Source organism: Oncorhynchus keta, chromosome 9 (assembly GCF_023373465.1).
Source record: "Oncorhynchus keta strain PuntledgeMale-10-30-2019 chromosome 9, Oket_V2, whole genome shotgun sequence".
In the NCBI taxonomy this organism is placed as follows: domain Eukaryota; kingdom Metazoa; phylum Chordata; class Actinopteri; order Salmoniformes; family Salmonidae; genus Oncorhynchus; species Oncorhynchus keta.
In genome coordinates, this window is record NC_068429.1 from 20,626,340 (window position 1) to 20,635,218 (window position 8,879).

Sequence of the window (8,879 nt, forward strand, 5' to 3'; positions counted from 1 at the left end):
GAGAGAGGTGTTCACTATAGTTCAGTAGCCAGGGAGAAATACCTGATGTCTCCCGGTGGAGAAAACACACACTGGTCGCACACACACCGCCCGCCTGCACACTTACACTGGCACAACCAACGCTTTCTACATAAACACACCCCAATCCTATTGTGAAGCCAGATAATAAACCAGAACCGGCAACGCTCCAGACCTAATTGTTTGCCAGCAACAATAATATTTACTGTATTGTATGCCCTTCTTTACCCCACCACTCTCTCTCTCTCAGCCCACATCAGGAAAGTTTGTTCATGTTTCTAACCCTCTTCAGGCCATAGCATGGGCACAGTGACCTTTCTCTCTACTCTCTCCAGGGTCAGTGCTTCTGCCTTTTAGCCAAATCTGTCAGGTCCCCTTTGACGCACGTCCGCTTCCTGTACAAGTGAGATTTTTATTGTTCCAAGGGACCCAACTCCAGAATCTCACTACCACAGCCATTTCCTGCTTCCTCTTCGACAGGAAGTGCTGCTTCGCTTCAGTTATTTTTTTGGTCTCAGCAATCGGCATACAAAACTTTGCTTGTGTCAGGCCAAGCCTTGATTTCAAAGAAAAAATATATATTCCTTGAAAAGAAACATACACTCGCTCACACACGCACATTTTGTGTCTCACGGTGCTTGAACCTTTCCTGCCACTCACCCTTGGCAGAAAGTCCTGAGTGTGTGTTGGTGTGTGTGGTCAACTGCGACCCCCAGCCATGGTGCTACAGCACATAGACTTCTTCGTCATCGCAGTAAAAACAGTATGTGTGCAGGTACAGTAGAGGCACATCGCTAGGCTACAACCCAAATCACTGGGCCCTTAACTAACCTCAGGAATAAAAACATACCTCACTTTAGCAAGTTTGGTATTTTCGTTTAAAATGCATACGTTGTTATATTTCTCTGTTAGTTTTGTAATGTATCTGTAGACCAATATCACATTTTTACAAGCGAAAAGTTTAACCAAATGTTAACCTCTGAACAAATTTCATAACATAGTTAAAAGAAGCTTTGAAGTAAAAATGTTTAATAAATTCAGCATACAGTGCCTTCAGAAAGTATTCATACCCCTTAGCTTATTCTACATGTTGTTGTGCCAGCCTGAATTCAAAATGGATTAAGTATATTTTTTTCTCCCACCCATCTACACTAGGGTTAAACACTTTCAGGGTCATTTTCAAATGCTGCATCCCAAGAATAAATACCCTTTCTCCCGGGTAACCCGGTATTTCGCTCCAAAACGGGAAGTGTTATTCAAAAGGCCTATTTATATGCTTTATAATGCTATGTCTGGATTTGATTAGAGCTTTGATTGAAGATTCAAGTCTGATGCTTCCTGAGACTGATGAACCATATATTAAATACATTTTATGAGCCCTACATTAAAAGATATTTAATGAGCCCAAGCCCAAAAAAGACCAAATTATTGTGCTGTTATGCAATACATATTCGATATAGGCTACTGCACATTACACATGACAGAAAAACATAAACGTCCATAGATGTAGCTACTGTAGCTATATGCTCTCTTGGGTAAATCAATTAAACTAGCTCCAGTAGGCTAATCCGTTTGAGTATGGACTGTATTAATGTATGTATTGTATTACACTGGATTACATGACTGGAATTACACACATTCAAACCATGATAAAGCAGGGAGAGAACATGCCATTCCGGTGCAGTATAGGCTAGTTACAAGTATAGGCTAGCAAATTAGATTTGAATTTTGAAATATAATAGAGCCTATTTGTATAATTGGTAGGCTGATGCATATACAGTGCATTTGGAAAGTATTCTGGCATTTTGTTACATTACAGCCTTATTCTAAAATGTATTAAATTGTCCTTTTTTATCATCAATCTACACACAATACCCCATAATGACGAAGCAAAAACAGATTTAGCTTTTTGCAAATTTACTTCAAATAAAAAAAACTGCAATATAACATTTACATAAGTATTCAGATCCTTTACACATTACTTTGTTAAAGCACCTTTGGCAGCGATTACAGCCTCGAGTCTTCTTGGGTATGACGCTACAAGCGTACATTGTCTTGGCTGTGTGCTTAGGGTCATTGTCCTGTTGGAAGGTGAACCTTCACTCAAGTCTGAGGGCCTGAGCGCTCTGGAGCAGGTTTTCATCAAGAATCTCTCAGTACTTTACTCCGTTCATCTTTCCCTCGAGCCTGACTAGTCTCCCAGTCCCTGCGGCTGAATAACATCCCCACAGCATGATGCTGCCACCACCATGCTTCACAGTAGTGATGGTGCCAGGTTTCCTCCAGACATGACACTTGGCATTTAGGCCAAAGAGTTCAATCTTGGTTTTATCAGACCAGAGAATCCTGTTTCTCATAGTCTGAGAGTCCTTTAGGTGCCTTTTGGCAAACTCCAAGTGGGCTGTCATGTGCTTTACTGAGGAGTGGCTTCCGTCTGGCTGTTCCACCATAAAGGCCTGATTGGTAGAGTGCTGCAGAGATGGTTGTCCTTCTGGAAGGTTCTCCCATCTCCACAGAAGAACTCTGGAGCTCTGCCAGAGTGACCATCAGGTTCTTGGTCACCTCCCTGACCAAGGTCCTTCTCACCCAATTGCTCAGTTTGGCTGGGCGGCCAGAGTCTTTGTGGTTTTTAAGAATTATGGAGGCCACTGTGTTCTTGGGGACCTTCAATGCTGCAGAAATGTTTGGGTATTAATAATGATATATTTAATATAAGTAGACATGCACTCATAATTGACTGTAGCACATATAAAGAACCCACAAGCCACCGGTGGCTGAAAACGCAATCATCACGGGATGAACTAGTGACGAATTTATGGCCAAGGGTGGTCCCTTTAAAAATCATTCCTTCCTCCCTTGCCCCTTGCCCTGCAAGTGTATACTTGTCAGACTTCATGATACATCATCAGAAGTGTCTACTTAATTTGAGGGCTGAGGGGATAGGGTGCGTCTTTTAACTGTTTGGACTGCAGCCTCTGTCTTTATATAACTGTAGCATAAGCTATGCTGCAGCAAATGTAGGACTATTTGTCACAATAAAACAAAAAGTTACCATGATGAGATGATAGGTCTATATGAATTCACACCATGCTATTCATATAAATAATTTATAAGTTACCAGTTATTTATCCCGGGAAAAGGGAGTGGTTTTGGTTGGTAATTCCCGGTAAATCTTGGGAATGTACACACAATATCCCATAATGACAAAGTGAAAACATGTTTTTAGATATGTTTGTAAATGTCTAGAAAATTACATTGAAATATATAATTTACTAATTTATATAAGTATTCACACCCTTGAGTCAATACCTTTGGCAGTGATTACAGCTGTGAGTCTTTCTGGTTAAGTCTCTAAAAGCTTTCCACACCTGGATATTGCAACACTTCAAAACATTTCAAAATTCTTCAAGCTCTGTGAAATTGGTTGATCATTGTTAGATAACCATTTAAAGGTCATGCCATATATTTTCAAGTAGATTTAAGTCAAAACTATAACTTGGCCACTCAGGAACATTCAGTGTCTTTTTGATAAGCAACTCCAGTGTAGATTTGGCCTTGTGTTTTAGGTTATTTTCCTGCTGAAAGGTGAATTCATCTCCCAGTGTCTAGTGGAATCTCCCCAGTCCTTAACGATTACAAGCATATGCAGCCACCACAATGCTTGAAATTATGGAGAGTGATACTCAGTAAGATGTTGTATTGGATTTGCCATGAACATAGCACTTTTTTATAGTATTACTTTAGTGCCATGTTGCAAACAGGATGCATGTTTTGGAATGTTTGTATTCGGTACAGGCTTCCTTCTTTTCACTCTGTCATTTAGGTTAGTATTGTGGAGTAACTGCAATGTTGTTGACCATCCTCACTTTTCTCATATCACAGCCATTAAACTCGGAAACTGTTTGAAAGTAATTATTGGCCTCATGGTGAAATCCCTGAGCGGTTTCCTTTCTCTCCGACACCTTAGTTAGGAAGGATGCCTGTATCTTTGTAGTGACTGGGTTTATTGATACATCATCCAAAGTGTAATTAATAACTGCACCATACTCAAATCGATATTTATTCAATATCTGCTTTTTAGGTGCCCAATAGGTGCCCTTCTTTGCGAGGCACTGGATAGCCTCCAAGGTCTTTGTGATTGAATCTATGTTTCAAATTCACTGCTCGATTGAGGGACCTTACAGATAATTGTAGGTATGGGGTACAGAGATGAGGCAGTCATTCAAAAACATGTTAAAACACTATTATTGCACACAGAGAGTCCAGCAAATGTTTACTTTTTAACTTAGGATTGCCATAACAAAGGGGTTGAATATTTAATTACATTTCAGCTTTTCATTTTAAATACATTTGTTGACAAAATGGGCTATTCTATATAGGCCAGTGACACAACATTTAATCCCCTTTAAATTCAGGCTGTAAGACAATTATTTATTTTTTAAATCAAGGAGTGTGAATACTTTCTGAAGGGACTGTAGATGGAGTCATTTTAATGCATGAGTTTTACAGTCCCGTCCATAGAGAGCAGTGGCAGTCGGTGCCGTTTAAGGTTATGAGCATGGCCTTACTTTTATTACAGCATATTGGATGACTGTCATTCAAATTCCATTCACCCAGCTCCATGTAGCATCGATAGGTTTAGGCTACTACATAACACTCAAATTTTCCCTAAACCCATCATATAGTTGCTACAACCTAGCCACAAATTAAAAGTGTATAATGTAGGTGCACAGGGCGAGAGACAAATTGTAGTAATCAAGGTGACAGACAGTGACACATTCAATACCGCCTTGCACACTTTTACCTGCATCTAGCTGATTTAGGGTGAAATCATTCATCCAAACAGTTGCAAACGAGAGTTTCTATTGGACAAATTTGGGTAAGTTGATCCCCGTTTTGTTCCATTTGCTTCCGTTTAAGAAACTATTCCAAGAGAATCGGCGGAATGAATACACACAGTTCACTTTCATAGTAGCCACATACAAACAGCATTATAACTTTGCTCGTTGTATAATTCTCTCACATTTACGCACTCTCCTCCTCTCACCTTTTCCCTTCACTTGTGGACCTTTCCAAGCCAAACCTTCGTACCATATCCGCTACACACTGCTTACATCGTTGTCACCATATTAGCTAACGTCATAGTCAACATAGCTACTAGAACTAACGTGTTAGTAAACCTGCCACAATCAAGCAGTACAGTGTACAGCAAGCAGCTTATCAGTTATACCGGCGGGCCCCAGTTGCAATAAATTAATACAACCGAAAGCTTACCTTGACTTGGAGGAGTGCCCGTGTTGGATAGCCTTAGCTAGCTAACATAAATAGCAATCCACTCTGTTTGAGGAGACCTAATTAGCTAGCTAAATGAAAAGTGGAAGAAAAAAATACAACCAAATATATCTAGCTCTTTCTGCTGGTGCTGCTACTAATTCTCCTTAATTTTTGAAGAAATTAATTTGTACAAAATTGTTCAGCTATTGTCTTTCTCTCTCTTGGAGTCAACTACTCACCATATTTTATGCACTACAGTGCTAGCTAGCTGTAATTTATGCTTTCAGTACTAGATTACTTATCTGATACTTTGATAGGTTGGAGGACTGATAGGTTGGAGGACGTCCTCCGGAAGTTGTCATAATTACTGTGTGAGGGGGTGAGAACCATGAGCCTCCTAGGTTTTAAATTTAAGTCAATGTACCCAGAGGACAGAAGCTAGCTACCCCTGAGAGTGCTGTTGAGGCTATTGTAGAACTTTGTTGCAAAACAGTGTCAACTCCATTTTGTTGATCCCTGCCTATAGACAGAAACTAAAACAAGAGGCTCCCACGCTGAGGTCTGTCCAACGCTGGTCCGACCAAGCTGACTCCACACTCCAAGACTGCTTCCATCACGTGGACTGGGATATGTTTCGTATTGCGTCAGATAACAATATTGACGAATACGCTGATTCGGTGTGCGAGTTCATTAGAACGTGCGTTGAAGATGTCGTTCCCATAGCAACGATTAAAACATTCCCTAACCAGAAACAGTGGATTGATGGCAGCATTCGTGTGAAACTGAAAGCGCGAACCACTGCTTTTAATCAGGGCAAGGTGTCTGGTAACATGACCGAATACAAACAGTGCAGCTATTCCCTCCGCAAGGCTATCAAACAAGCTAAGCGTCAGTACAGAGACAAAGTACAATCTCAATTCAACGGCTCAGACACAAGAGGCATGTGGCAGGGTCTACAGTCAATCACGGACTACAAGAAGAAATCCAGCCCAGTCACGGACCAGGATGTCTTGCTCCCAGGCAGACTAAATAACTTTTTTGCCCGCTTTGAGGACAATACAGTGCCACTGACACGGCCTGCAACGAAAACATGCGGTCTGTCCTTCATTGCAGCCGAGGTGAGTAAGACATTTAAACGTGTTAACCCTCGCAAGGCTGCAGGCCCAGACAGCATCCCCAGCCGCGCCCTCAGAGCATGCGCAGACCAGCTGGCCGGTGTGTTTACGGACATATTCAATCAATCCCTATATCAGTCTGCTGTTCTCACATGCTTCAAGAGGGCCACCATTGTTCCTGTTCCCAAGAAAGCTAAGGTAACTGAGCTAAACAACTACCGCCCCGTAGCACTCACTTCCGTCATCATGAAGTGCTTTGAGAGACTAGTCAAGGACCAATCACCTCCACCCTACCTGACACCCTAGACCCACTCCAATTTGCTTACCGCCCAAATAGGTCCACAGACGATGCAATCTCAACCACACTGCACACTGCCCTAACCCATCTGGACAAGAGGAATACCTATGTGAGAATGCTGTTCATCGACTACAGCTCGGCATTTAACACCATAGTACCCTCCAAGCTCGTCATCAAGCTCGAGACCCTGGGTCTCGACCCCGCCCTGTGCAACTGGGTACTGGACTTCCTGACGGGCCGCCCCCAGGTGGTGAGGGTAGGCAACAACATCTCCCCCCCACCGCTGATCCTCAACACTGGGGCCCCACAAGGGTGCGTTCTGAGCCCTCTCCTGTACTCCCTGTTCACCCACGACTGCGTGGCCACGCACGCCTCCAACTCAATCATCAAGTTTGCGGACGACACAACAGTGGTAGGCTTGATTACCAACAACGACGAGACGGCCTACAGGGAGGAGGTGAGGGCCCTCGGAGTGTGGTGTCAGGAAAATAACCTCACACTCAACGTCAACAAAACTAAGGAGATGATTGTGGACTTCAGGAAACAGCAGAGGGAACACCCCCCTATCCACATCGATGGAACAGTAGTGGAGAGGGTCGCAAGTTTTAAGTTCCTCGGCATACACATCACAGACAAACTGAATTGGTCCACTCACACAGACAGCATCGTGAAGAAGGCGCAGCAGCGCCTCTTCAACCTCAGGAGGCTGAAGAAATTTGGCTTGTCACCAAAAGCACTCACAAACTTCTACAGATGCACAATCGAGAGCATCCTGGTGGGCTGTATCACCGCCTGGTACGGCAACTGCTCCTCCCTCAACCGTAAGGCTCTGCACAACGCATCACCGGGGGCAAACTACCTGCCCTCCAGGACACCTACACCACCCGATGTTACAGGAAGGCCATAAAGATCATCAAGGACATCAACCACCCGAGCCACTGCCTGTTCACCCCGCTATCATCCAGAAGGCAAGGTCAGTACAGGTGCATCAAAGCTGGGACCGAGAGACTGAAAAACAGCTTCTATCTCAAGGCCATCAGACTGTTAAACAGCAACCACTAACATTGAGTGGCTGCTGCCAACACACTGACACTGACACTGACTCAACTCCAGCCACTTTAATAATGGGAATTTATGGGAAATTATGTAAATATATCACTAGCCACTTTAAACAATGCTACCTTATATAATGTTACTTACCCTATTATTCATCTCATATGCATATGTATATACTGTACTCTATATCATTGACTGCATCCTTATGTAATACATGTATCACTAGCCACTTTAACTATGCCACTTTGTTTACATACTCATCTCATATGTATATACTGTACTCGATACCATCTACTGTATCTTGCCTATGCTGCTCTCTACCATCACTCATTCATATATCCTTATGTACATATTCTTTATCCCCTTACACTGTGTATAAGACAGTAGTTTTGGAATTGTTAGTTAGATTACTTGTTGGTTATTACTGCATTGTCGGAACTAGAAGCACAAGCATTTCGCTACACTCGCATTAACATCTGCTAACCATGTGTATGTGACAAATACAATTTGATTTTATTTTATTTGAATACACTGCATTTATATACTGCTTGCTCTCAAAGTGCAGGAAGTTAACAATCTGTGGCTGAGATTGAACTCAAAGTTGACACAAATGATAAACTAAGCAAAGCATTGCAACAAACTACACCAAATATGAAAGACTGCAACACACCGGCAAGTACAATAGCCTACACATGGAGAGGAACCTAAAGGCACATACAGTACCAACCAATACTACTCGCAGTGCTGCCTTGGCTGCAGTCTGCTGGTCCACAGCTGCTCCCTTCTTCTTAGCAGCCACCGCCTTGGCATCAGTCAACAAGTTCAACTTCAACTTGAGAGTGGAGCATGCTTTATAGACTCAGCAAAAAAAGAAACGTCATCTCACTGTCAACTGCGTTTATTTTCAGCAAACTTAACATGAGTACATATATGTATGAACATAACAAGACTCAACAACTGAAACATAAACTGAACAAGTTCCACAGACATGTGACTAACAGAAATGGAATAATGTGTCCCTGAACAACAGGGGGGTAACAGTCTGTATCTGGTGTGGCCACCAGCTGCATTAAGTACTGCAGTGCATCTCCTCCTCATGGACTGCACCAAATTTGCCA